At 51.6% G+C, this 13,779-nt stretch overlaps 1 non-coding gene across 1 annotated transcript; it reads right to left on the bottom strand.

Moving 5' to 3' along the window:
* Positions 1 to 13,279: 13,279 nt before the first annotated feature.
* Positions 13,280 to 13,350, bottom strand: TRNAG-UCC (transfer RNA glycine (anticodon UCC)). Its single transcript has one exon. It is a non-coding gene; the product is annotated as a tRNA-Gly (tRNA).
* Between the last annotated feature and the right edge of the window lie 429 nt (positions 13,351 to 13,779).

The raw sequence follows: 13,779 nt of genomic DNA, 5'->3' as shown, positions 1-13,779 counted from the left end.
AGACGAAAGAGGGGATGCCTTCCGGGGCATCCCCAAGCTTTGGCTTTTTGGTGTCCTTAGATTATCTTGGGGTGCCATGGGCATCCCCAAGCTTAGGCTCTTGCCACTCCTTGTTCCATAATCCATCAAATCTTTTACCTAAAACTTGAAAACTTCACAACACAAAACTTAACAGAAAATCTCGTGAGCTCCGTTAGCGAAAGAAAACAAAACACCACTTCAAGGTACTGTAATGAACTCATTCTTTATTTATATTGGTGTTAAACCTACTGTATTCCAACTTCTCTATGGTTTATAAAATATTTTACTAACCATATATTCATCAAAATAAGCAAACAACACACGAAAAAAAGAATCTGTCAAAAACAGAACAGTCTGTAGTAATCTGTAACTAACGCAAATTCTGGAACTCTAAAAATTCAGCCAAAATAGGAGGACCTAGATAATTTGTTTATTGATCAGCAGCAATTGGAATCAATATTTTATCACGTTCTAGTGATTTTAACAACTATTTTCGTGAACAGAAAGTTTTTGGAATTTTCAGCAAGATCAAATAAGTATCATCCAAGAAGATTCTATAGGTTAAACTTGGCACAAACACTAAATAAAACATAAAAACAAATCTAACCAGTGGCTAGATCAAATATTTATTCCTAAACAGAAGCAAAAAGCTAAAAACTAAAAATAAAATTGGGTTGCCTCCCAACAAGCGCTATCGTTTAACGCCCCTAGCTAGGCATAAAAGCAAGGATAGATCTAGGTATTGCCATCTTTGGTAGGCAATCCATAAGTGGCTCTCATAATAGATTCATAAGGTAATTTTATTTTTCTTTCTAGGGAAGTGTTCCATGCCTTTCCTTAACGGAAATTGGAATCTAATATTTCCTTCCTTCATATCAATAATTGCACCAATCGTTCTAAGGAAAGGTCTACCAAGAATAATAGGACATGAAGGATTGCAATCTATACCAAGAACAATAAAATCTACAGGCACATAGTTCCTATTTGCAACAATAAGAACATCATTAATTCTTCCCATAGGTTTCTTAATGGTGGAATCCGCAAGGTGCAAGTTTAGAGTGCAATCATCAAAATCACGGAAACCTAGCAAATCGCACAAAGTTTTGGGGATCGTGGAAACACTAGCACCCAAATCACACAAAGCATAGCATTCATGATCTTTAATTTTAATTTTAATAGAAGGTTCCCACTCATCATAAAGTTTTCTAGGGATAGAAACTTCCAACTCAAGTTTTTCTTCATAAGATTGCATCAAAGCATCAACGATATGTTTAGTAAAGGCTTTATTTTGACTATAAGCATGTGGAGAATTTAGCACGGATTGCAACAAGGAAATACAATCTATGAAAGAGCAATTATCATAATTAAATTCCTTGAAATCCAAAATAGTGGGTTCATTAATATCTAGAGTTTTGATCTCTTCAATCCCACTTTTACCAATTTTAGCATCAAGATCTAAAGACTCCGAATTTTTGGAACGCCTTCTAGGTAAAGGTGGTTCAAATTCAGTCCCATCATTATAAAGATTCATATTACAAAACAAAGATTTAATAGGGGACACATCAATAACTTTTAGATCTTCATCTTTATTTTCCCCAAAAAAATCCAGCTTAGCGGCCATCCTATTAACTAAGGTGGCCTGCTTATCCGAAACTTCAGCTATTAACTTCTCAAGATGAGAAATCTGAGATTTCAAACCATCAAATTCTTTAGACATATCATCGAGCTCTTTATTCATATAACCCAGAAAGCTTTTTTGTTCCTTAAGCTCGTTTCTAAAGAAATTATTATGCTCAAATTGTAAGACCATAAAACTCCTGACGTTGTTTTCGATCTCTTCCAACCTTTTAAGGTGAAGAACACCAAATTTAGGTAGAGCCATCGTGACAAGCAAGCAATCCAACACACGAGCAAACAAGAAGCAAACGAAAAAGAGGCGAACGGAAAAGAGAGGGCAAATAAAATGGCAAGGGTGAAGTGGGGGAGAGGAAAACGAGAGGCAAATGGCAAATAATGTAATGCGGGAGATAAGGGTTTGTGATGGGTACTTGGTATATTGACTTTTGCGTAGACTCCCCGGCAACGGCGCCAGAAATGGCTCGTTGTCGGGAGTCAAATCTTGACTTGACTTCGCGTAAGCCTCCCCGGCAACGGCGCCAGAAATCCTTTTTGCTACCTCTTGAGCACTGCGTTGGTTTTCCCTTGAAGAGGAAAGGGTGATGCAGCAAAGTAGCGTAAGTATTTCCCTCAGTTTTTGAGAACCAAGGTATCAATCCAAATGAGGCCACGCACGAGTCCCTCGCACCTACACAAACAAATAAATCCTCACAACCAATGCAATAAAGGGGTTGTCAATCCCTTCACGGTCACTTACGAGAGTGAGACCTGATAGATATGATAAGATAAGATTTTTGGTATTTTTATGATAAAGATGCAAAGTAAAGAAAGCAAAATAAAAACGGCGGTAGAAATAACTTGTTGACGGGAGATTAATATGATGGAAAATAGACCCGGGGGCCATAGGTTTCACTAGTGGCTTCTCTCATGAGCATAAGTATTACGGTGGGTGAACAAATTACTGTTGATCAATTGATAGAATTGAGCATAGTTATGAGAATATCTAGGTATGATCATGTATGTAGGCATCACGTCCGAAACAAGTAGATCGACTCCTGCCTGCATCTACTACTATTACTCCACACATCGACCGCTATCCAGCATGCATCTAGAGTATTAAGTTCATAAGAACAGAGTAACGCTTTAAGTAAGATGACATGATGTAGAGGGATAAACTCATGCAATATGATATAAACCCCATCTTGTTATCCTCGATGGCAACAATACAATACGTGCCTTGCTGCCCCTACTGTCACTGGGAAAGGACACCGCAAGATTGAACGCAAAGCTAAGCACTTCTCCCATTGCAAGAAAGATCAATCTAGTAGGCCAAACCAAACTGATAATTCAAAGAGACTTGTAAAGATAACCAATCATACATAAAAGAATTCAGAGAAGATTCAAGATTGTTCATAGATAAACTTGATCATAAACCCACAATTCATCGGTCTCAACAAACACACCGCAAAAGAAGATTACATCGAATAGATCTCCACAAGAGAGGGGGAGAACATTGTATTGAGATCCAAAAAGAGAGAAGAAGCCATCTAGCTAATAACTATGGACCCGAAGGTCTGAGGTAAACTACTCACACATCATCGGAGAGGTTATGGTGTTGATGTAGAAGCCCTCCATGATCGATGCCCCCTTTGGCGGAGCTCCGGAAAAGGCCCCAAGATGGGATCTCACAGGTACAGAAGGTTGCGGCGGTGGAATTAGGTTTTTGGCTCCGTATCTGGTAGTTTGGGGGTACGTAGGTATATATAGGAGGAAGAAGTACGTCGGTGGAGCAACATGGGGCCCACGATGGTGGAAGGCGCACCCAGGGGGGTAGGCGCGCCCCCCTACCTCGTGCCCTCCTGGTTGATGTCTTGACGTAGGGTCCAAGTCCTCTGGATCACGTTCGTTCCGAAAATCACGTTCCCGAAGGTTTCATTCCGTTTGGACTTCGTTTGATATTCTTTTTGCGAAACTCTGAAATAGGCAAAAGACAGCAATTCTGGGCTGGGCCTCCGGTTAATAGGTTAGTCCCAAAAATAATATAAAAGTGTATAATAAAGCCCAATAATGTCCAAAACAGAATATAATATAGCATGGAACAATAAAAAATTATAGATACGTTGGAGACGTATCAACACGCAAGGGGATGTGGAGGCTGGGGATGGGAGGGAATGTAGGGAATTCAGGCCAAACATCAATTTTATGTGCAAGGGAATACTAGGGTTGGGGATGAGAGGGAATGTAGGGGATTGAAGGGGAGGGATTCACCAAACCCCCAACCTCTTTGGGGCTTGAAAACCTCTTGTGCAAAACAAGGCCTTAGGCGGCAGCAAGGACCATGGAAGATGAGGGAATGGGATAGGGCCCTTGGAGAGGCCTAGAATCCCTAGGCATCAAAGGGAGGGCAGGGCCAGAACCCCGGACCATCGCTGCACGCAGCTTGGCCGCCAAGCTCGATTTGTTACGTCGCATGTACTCCCAACTACCACCTTGGTCCGTGTCGCCGCCACCAAAAGTGTCATCCCGAATCCTTGCGAGAAAACTTACGGACGCTGGCAAGGTCACTTCCCACCCCTCTACGAGCAGGAACGCAGCGGATCTGCCCCACCTCTCTGGATCTCGCCCACCCCGACGAGCGGCACCCCGGGGACCTAAGAAGGCATCCTGAGCGGCACATCCCCACCAGCGATGGCGATCTCCCGAGAGCAGGCCGCCACCTACAAGAGGACGACAAGCCTCCTGGCTCCCCTCCATCGCTCCTACAGCGGGCTCCTCTGACACCATGAAATCGGCCACGTCCTCACCAGAGGCGGCAAGAGCCCATAAGCATCCCCCAATGGGGTGGCCCACCTGCGCCACTCCACGCCCCTGCTAGGGTTTTGGTAGAGGCCAGAGCTGCGCCGGTAAGCACCCCTCTCGTCAGCGACACCACGCAGTCGCCCCTCACATGAGAAGGAGTACTCCCAATGGTCATATCCAACAAATTATTTTCTCCTCTCTTTAATTAATGGATGAGGCAATGCTTATGCCTCCATTCGAGAAAAAAATAGTTATTTAAGAGCCGTGTATGTTATATTCCATATTGTAGAATTAAAATCCTCATGGTTTATAGGTTGGGGTAAGTACGTTGATGATACGTGTCGGTGAATTAGCTCTAGCACAAAGCACATAAGAGCAAGTTGGTTCTAGTGAACGCTGACTCTCAAACCATCTGCATACGTCCGGAACGCGTTGTGCCATCCAAGGCGGCCTGTATCGGTCTGTTCGGCGGTCCAGACGCACTTTTCCCACAAATCAGAGACAAACCAGGGGGCTTTGCGGGCGTTTGGACCACTGCTACATCGGCGTCTGGCAACCATGGCCCACCCAACAACCCACCCTCCTATCCCGCGCTTTCCTTCCGGTGCACGCACCGCTTTCGCGCCGCATAAATTTTGGCCCAGAGCACGCAGAGGCCGACATTGATGTCGCATGATGTGACCGGACTGGAGGGCGGCGCTTACCGACGTGACCTCTCGGGAGTCACCACTTGAATGCAGACGCAACTCCTAGAGGAACTAACTCCGGCTGTTGCGCCGCATTGAAGTGGCTGGCCGTCCTTCCGCATGGCTTGGCCGAGGCTTTATAAGCCGTGCTCCGACGTCATCCACATCGCACTCCCTGCGTTGCTTCACACGTCCTCCTCCTCCCCTCCCCTCTTCCTCGACAACTAGGGCGATGAGCAAGTCGTGGGCCTCAGCGCTGGCAAAGGGTGGCCCTGGGACAAGCTCCGTAGGATCTTGGCGGCGCCGCCCTCGAACGCTGGGGTCGTCGTCCTTGTCAGCGGGCGGCTCCTCGACGAAGGCGGGCATCATCATCTCCTCCGGCGACGAGGAGGACCAGCCACTGCCGTAGCACTCGGCACCGGTGAGGCAGGGCACGATGTACGCCCCCACGGACGAGGAGTACGAACAATAGATGGAGTTGATGCACCGTCGCTCCGTCCTCCACCTAAACTGCCCGGTTGTGCCACTGGCGACCCTCCTTCCTGTGAAGCTAGAGCCCGCGTCTCCTCCGTGCTCTCCGCCGTGCAACCGCGATGTCCAAATCATATGCCGCCTGAAGGAGTATCCCATCTCGGCGCTGCCCTGACACGTCAAGGAGGAGCTCCGCCGCCCAGGCGCATCAAGGAGGAGTGACTCTCTCTGTCGCCCCAATGCGTGAAGGGAGAGCGGCGCTCTCCGCCACCTCGCCGTGTCAAGTAGGAGCGCCTCTCGCCGCCGGTCGTGCCCCATGCGATCGCCGCGAAGGAGCGCGCTCGCATTTGCCACTACCTCAGCAGCGGCAACTGTTCGTCGTCCAGGAGTGCCCTAATGGCACAGGAGTACGCCAACAGGGAGCGGTGCCAGTGAGACAGACGCAACGCGGCGTGCCGGTCGATATATCGTCCGGTTTTATGTAAAAAATATCCTAGTTAAATGAATATCGTCCAGTTTGTTTTGAGTTTTAATCAAATCTGTTCATTTTCATTAAAATTCATTTGAAATGTAGGCGGACACATACGAATAGCTTTGGATGGTCGGCTCCGCAACCGTGTCCGTGGACTGGTGCCCCCTGTCCGCGAACGGGTGCAGGAGGAAATTTGCTCTGACATCCGTCCGCGGACAAGGGGACCAGTCCACGGACTCTGATGCGGGAGCCGGCCCTCCAATGCTGCCCGCATACATTTCAAGTCGTGTTTCAACTAACTGGACGAAATTCGTGCAAGCACGGTGGATTTCATAATAGTTCGGATAGAAAATAGTACAAATCATCCATGCATAGCATGCAAATAAGTCTAGTACAACAATAGTTCAAATTCAATAAGATTAACGGATCTTATCGTCCCACACATACTGCCCGTTCAGCTTCATCCAACAGTGCACGTGCATAAATGGTCGTCCCTCCATCCCGTGGTACATCACGACTGCGTGTGCGGGCTACACAATATGTAGAGCAATATTGAAGGAATGAATCAATCAATAAGTCGAGCAAGAAGAAGCAAAATTTACGATCTCATCCTCTGCCGCGCACAATGGCCACCTTGCCTCCAGCATATCAAACGTGCCACAAAACTTGGAGATGGAGGTCTAGATGGCAATACCATCGATACGATTACGACCTCACATTGTGATCATGGATGATGTGCATGTCGTAGGATGCAATGTGCTTTCACGCGTGAAACTACTCATGCACTTGTTGCAAGAACGTCCCCCCTTTGCTCCTGCCTACGAAACCTGCGGATATGTCCAATCACGGATCGCACAACAACTCATCCTCCATGGTAGAGTACCCCGCCATCCTCCGTACTCTAAGAAAACAACATGGCTTTCGAAAGATAAGCTGAATGGCATTTAACCATACACCTACCGGGTGTGGTGACCGCCATGGACGACGTCAACAGAGGGTGGAGTGTACCTGCCTACGGACGCGTCCTGGGTGGACGACGCCATCATAAAGGGCGAGCGGGCGCATCGGTGCTGTTTGCGGAGGTGCCAATGCCTGTGTGCCGGCCGGAGAGGTACAACAGTGACGTCGGAGGAGGAGGGTGCGGATGTAAAGCAAGAGGGGAGAAGGGCTGGATTGAAAAAAAAGAACCGAGAGGGGGTTTTGGATGAGGCGGGGTGTCGGAGTCCTACGTGTCTGTTGTCCGGAGTCTGACAAAGCCCTCCACCTTTGTCTCTGTTTTACGGGGCAAAGTGCGTCAGGACCGATCATCGAACCGATACAGCCCCGTGTTGGATGATATAACACGCATGAATAATATGATCCGGACATATGTAGATGATTTAAGGGTCGACATTGAAGATGTGCTAGAAGCAACTGGTACGTACCTTCCCTCGTTGTAGACAGATAATTTGCAATACGATGATTGATTGGGGTGCTGGTGCATGCATATATAATACAAGGGAAGACCTCTACCTCAACTATACAAGACTAGGAGGTGGGCCACAACTCCAATACACGTGCAGTACAAAATACATACTCAACACCCCCCCGCAGTCGAAGCGTCGCCGGAGACACAGAGACTGGACCGAAACTCCTCAAAGACGGGAGTAGGCAATATGCTTCGTCCGTCGATGGTGCACCGGGTTGGCGGAGAGGTAGACCGCGCTGACGTTATCGCAGTAGACAAGAGTGGCCTTGTGAACATCACAAAGCAACTCCTGGAGCAGCGGACGTATCCAAGAGCACTCGGCTACAGCGTTAGCCACGGCGCGATACTCTGCCTCGGCGCTGGAGCGGGAGACCGTGGGTTGCCGCTTCGATGACCAAGAGATCAACGAGGGCCCAAGGTAGACGCAGTAGCCTGACGTAGAGCGTCGCGTGTCGGGCCAGCCAGCCCAGTCAGCATCCGAGTAGGCCACGAGGTCGATGGAGGCGGAGGCCGTCAGGGTGAGTCCCAAGGACATGGTGCCGCGTATGTAACGGAGAATACGCTTCATCAGAGTCCAGTGAGAGTCACGCGGGGCGTGCATATGGAGGCACACCTGCTGAACAGCGTACTGCAGGTCGGGGCGAGTCAGCGTCAAGTACTGTAAAGCACCGACAATAGAGCGATAAAACGCTCCATCGGACGCGAGAGACCCCTCCAGAGCAGAAACCTTCGCCTTCGTGTCGACGGGGGTGGGCGCCGGCTTGCAGTTAAGCATACCGGCATGCTCAAGGAGCTCATGGGCGTACTTCTGCTGATGCAGAAAGAAACCGTCAGCCCGGCGGATCACCTCGATGCCGAGAAAGTAGTGTAGGGGCCCCAAGTCCTTGAGGGCGAACTCATCACGAAGACGAGCAGTCAGCCGCTGAAGGAGATCGGGGGTGGACGCCGTGAGGATGATGTCATCGACGTAGAGCAGCAGATATGCAGTGTCAGCTCCCTGATATACACAAAGAGTGAGGCATCGGAGCGAGTGGACCGAAAGCCCAGAGACTGCAGGAAGGCTGCGATACACTGGTACCAAGCCCTAGGCGCCCGCTTCAACCCGTACAGAGAGCGGGAGAGCAAGCACACGAAGTCGGGGTGCTCGGCGTCGACGAAAACAATAGGCTGCTGACAGAACACCTGCTCGGCGAGATGACCGTGCAAGAAGGCGTTGGAAACGTCCAACTGATGCACAGGCCAGGCGCGCGAGACGGCCAGCTGAAGGACGGCGCGGATCGTGCCCGGTTTCACAACCGGGGCGAAGGTGTCGGTGAAGTCCATGCCCGCGCGCTGCCGAAAACCACGAACCACCCATCGAGCCTTGTAGCGCTCGAGAGAACCGTCCGGGCGAGTCTTGTGGAGAAACACCCACTTGCCAGAGATGATGTTGGCACGAAGGGGTCGCGGAACAAGTTGCCACGTGCGGTTGCGCTGTAAGGCGTCGAACTCCTCCTGCATCGCAGCTAGGCAGTGAGGATCCCGAAGGGCAGCGCGAGCGGAGGTGTGGACGGGTGATGGCGTCGACGTCGAGGCGGCGCACACATACTCGTCGGCGGAGTAGTGCGTGCTGGGCCGAAGCACTCCTGCTCAGGCACGGGTAGTCACGCCAAGTGGCAGGGCAGGCGCGGCGGCAGGAGCCGCGTCGGTGGGGGCCGCGGCGGTGGGGGCACCCGGTGCGACGGCGAGGGCCGCGGCAGCGGCGGCGGCCGAGCCAGCGGCGGAAGAGGCGGCGGGCGAGGGTGACGTCGAGCCCGTCGCAGGATGGGCAGGCAGGGTGCTGGGCTCAACCTCGTACGAGGGAGACGGGGACCCGGGGGCCCGCTCGGACTCGACCTCGGGGGAGGGAGTCACAAAGCCAGGTGGTGGTGGCAGAGGGCGTCGTGCCGGGGGGGCCGCCGGGGGCTGCCGCCGCGCATCGCTCCACGAAGGGGCACGGGGGCCGGCGCCGAAGGGGCCGAACCCGGAGGAACCTGAAAAAAAGGGAACACCGTCTCGACAAAGTACACATGCCTCGAGGTGTACACATGATGAGTGACAGGATCATAGCACCGGTAACCTTTGGTGTTAGGAGGGTAGCCAAGGAAGACGCATGGGACAGATCGTGGTGCGAGCTTGTGTGGCGTGGTGGATGCGGTGCTAGGATAACAGAGACACCCGAAGATGCGGAGACCATCATAGGACGGTGGTGTGCCGAAGAGAAGGTGGTGAGGGGCGTAGTTCCACCCAGGGTGACACGGACGAATGTTAACTAAGAGAGTGGCGGTAGCAAGGGCATCGGGCCAAAACCGAGCGGGCACGTTAGAGTGAAAGAGTAACGTGCGAACGCAGTCATTAAGAGTGCGGAGAATGCGCTCGGCGCGGCCGTTCTGCTAGGAAGTGTAGGGGAAGGTCAGACGGAAGGTGGTGCCGTGAGAGGCGAGAAGTGTGCGAAAGGCGACGTTGTCAAACTCTTTTCCGTTATCAGTTTGGAGTGCGAGTATGGGGCGACCGAACTGGTGGTGACATAGGAATAAAAGGCGGTGAGTGTGGCTAAAGCATCGGATTTACGACGAAGGGGAAAAGTCCACACATAATGAGAATAATCATCTAAAATCACCAAGTAGTATAGATAGTCCGTGTTACTCGCAACGGGAGATGTCCAAACATCACTATGAAGTAATTGAAACGGAAAAGTGGAAACTGAAGAAGACGCACTAAAGGGAAGACAAACGTGCTTGCCTAAGCGACAAGCCTCACAAGAGTGTTCGGCGAGCTTATCACATGAGAAAGAGAAACTCCTAAGAATTTGACGTAAGACAGTGTGGTTGGGGTGACCCAAGCGAGCGTGCCAAAGGTCAACGCCGGCGGCAAGGGCGACGGGTGTGGATGTGGAGGCACCGGCGTGCACGGGGTAGAGCTCATCGGGACTGTCACATCGGTGAAAGACCATCCGAGTACGGGCGTCTTTCACAGAAAAGCCAACACCGTCAAATTCAACAGTAAGTGGGTTCTCACGAGTAAGACGACGAACAGAAACTAGGTTCGTGACTAAATCAGGTGAAACAAGAACATGAGACATAGTGATGGGTGTGAAAGTGGAGGGAAAGCTAGTGCTACCGATATGAGTAATAGGTAAGGAGGAGCCGTTGCCGACGGTGATACGAGTGGGTGTGTGAACGGGAGTGGAGGAGGTTAGGTTACCGGGATGAGCTGCCATGTGCGCAGTAGCACCTAAGTCCATGTACCAGTCGCCTCCACCGATAGAGCTACTCGGCGACGGCGTGGAGTGCTGGGCGGCGAGGAGGGTGGGGTCCCGGGGCACGGGTACCGGCGGCGGCGGAAGGCCCCCGTAGGGCGGCGCCGGGACGGGCGGGCCATAACCACCGAAAGACGGCGGCGGAGGGCCTCCGTAGGGCGGCGGAGGGACGGGCGGGCCATAACCACCTAGAGGCGACGGCGCAAGGAGGGCGTCGTAGCCGGCGCCAGTCGGCTGGAAGGGCGCGCTGATGAACGCCTGGTGGCCAGCAGGGAGAGCCTGCTGATAGTGCGGCGCCCCCCCCTCGGCGTCCTGGGCCTGCTACTGCTGCAGGCGGCGACCGCCGCCACGCCGGTTGCGTCGCCCCCCTCTCCCTTGCGGGTGCTGCGGTGGAGGCGCTGGTGGCGACAACGAGTAACACCCGGCGGGTGCGGGAGGACGCGACTGGATCGACGCGGTCGGTGGAGCGGTTTCATCGCATATGGTGAAGTAGCCCAGAGAGTCCATGGACGGCGGCGGCGGCGCGCGCGGGGAGGCGCTGCGCGGCGGTGGTGAGCGGCGGCGGCGGCGGCGCGCGCGGGGAGGCGCTGCGCGGCAGCGGTGGCGCGCGCGGGGAAGCGCTGCGCGGCAGCGGCGGCGGCGGCAGCGCACGCGAGGAGGCGCTGCGCGGCGGCGGCGATGGAGAGCGGCGGCGGCGCGCGCGAGAAGGCGCTGCGCGGCGGCGGCGAAGCTGCGGCCACGATGGAAAAAGGCCCGACGAGGACCGCAGAGGGCCGGCGCTAGCAACAGGAGACGGCTGCAGAAAACCGACGATGGCAGCGAGGTGCGGTCTAGCAGTGCACACGTACGTGCAAAACGATTATGCAAGCAAGTGGGCAGACTGCTTGATGGATGTGGACTTGACTACGTATACGTACGGGGCTGGATGGATTATCACGCACACTGCTTGATGGATTATCAAGCAAGCAAGCAAGCAGCGAAGCGCGGGGGCAGGGAGCAGCGAAGCGCGCGGGGCAGGGAGAGGCATGGGGCGTGCGGGGCGGAAGCTGGTGGGATGCGGCGGCGGCGGCGGCGGCTGACCCTAGGGTTAGACCGGGGAGGATGATACCATGTAGACAGATAACTTGCAATACGATGATTGATTGGGGTGCTGGTGCACGCATATATAATACAAGGAAAGATCTCTACCTTAACTATACAAGATTTAGGTGGGCCACAACTTCAATTCACGTGCAGTATAAAATACATACTCAACAGTCGTGTTGCTGCTTGATCGGGTCACTTGTTCTAGCGAGTCTAGGTTTGCACGCCGTGTGAGTAACCGGCGGCTGATGTGTGCAGTTTCGTCGCAGAAGAAAAAGTAAGGCACTTGTTGTTGCTTGCTTAATTGCCCACGTAGCGAACGACACATGCTTTGTGAATCTTTCGGCGTTCACATGTCCGGCTGTGTCAGACACTCTCTGCATGCACCGCACTTGGATGGGCAGTTTCGTCGGGGAACTGGGGTGCGTGCCCGTGATGTGCTTCGGTCTCACCGGCAGGCAATCATTGCAACGAGTGAGAGCGAGATTTGCCTCTCAAATCAACGAGGATTATCGACGTGATCGTGAGCTTCAGTTTAGCCTTATCTCACGCGGACCTTTCTTTCCACGGATAGTCTACACTGGGACACATCTCGCTGATAATAATATGTTCTCCAATTTGACTTTAGCAGTGTTGCATACACACTGACACTTGGTGCTAGTACTCCAATAGTAAATGCGCACCACCCCACTTCATCGTCTAGTAGTACTAGCACATAGACTAGTCCGAGATTAAATTCCTGTTGAACCACATGAAATATCCCAAAAGTTAAAAATCTGATGTGTCCTGAGAAGGATTTTCTTCGCGACTAGCGCTTCCTATCTCGCGAGCTAGCTAGCACGTGCCATTGACGGATTGACACCGATCTCGCTGGATTAAATCAGATCCGGGCTCATCGGAAACTTGAGGACCCTTCCAGTCTAATGAAACGTCAAATCAAGCGTCGCTTTCGCAAGATCACCAAGGTTCCCTCACCCGTGGATCGTAGCAGCGGCTGGTTGATCGATCGCCCTGGTCGCAGCTTGCTTGACCAGATTTGCCGAGGAATTAATTGCGTGCGAGCGGTGGCGTGCTGATTCTCCTAACAGCCGGCCGGCCGGCAACGGGGCTGAGGGAAAGGGACTCTCGCTCTCTCCCGTGCCTGATCTTTTCCAGCAGCAGTTCATCGTCGAGCAGATGTTTGATGGAAGGTTTGGTCACTGGACAGTGGTGTTTTGGTGGTGCTGTCTGCTGTGGCGAGGAGACCTGCGTTTCTTGCTTACTTTTGATACGACTTGCGTGCGTCCTGGCCGCACAGGAAAAAATATGAGGGCGTACAGTCTCATGACTCAGAGCAAGCAAAAAAGTGAACACTACAGGAAAGTAAAAAGATTAAAAAAAAAACATGCATCTGCCGGGAGTCGAACCGGGTCTATTGCTTGGAAGGCAATTATCCTAACCGTTGGACTACAGACGCTCTAGTGGCGGTCCTTAATTCTGGTACTTAAAATAAGCACAGTACAGTTTCGAGAGAACGGCGTTCCACCCCTCTGCCTCCATGGAGGCCGATTTTTTGAAAAAATCAAAAAAAATTGTTTTAAAAAAATCTGAAAAGAATTATACAAGTAAACAAGGATGTGAGACGTATGTGTATAAAATTTTAGGATGAAATACGTTAAAATGCGGCCTGTACAAAAAAAAACTTATTCATGATATGGGAGGACGAATAGTATCATGTCTTAAAAAGCCTCAATTTATCTTTTTTGCACAACCCACATTTCAACGTATTTCGTCATGAAAATTTATGCACTATGCCTTCATCTATCTCTGTATTTTCTTCAAAAAAATTGAAATATAAAAATATGAATTTTCATGAGTTTTGAATTTTGCATTTGAAGGCCTCCAT

This window comes from Aegilops tauschii, chromosome 2, assembly GCF_002575655.3.
Source record: "Aegilops tauschii subsp. strangulata cultivar AL8/78 chromosome 2, Aet v6.0, whole genome shotgun sequence".
Lineage (NCBI taxonomy): Eukaryota > Viridiplantae > Streptophyta > Magnoliopsida > Poales > Poaceae > Aegilops > Aegilops tauschii.
Note: the sequence above shows the minus strand (reverse complement) of the source record. Positions and strands in the feature narration are given on the sequence as shown.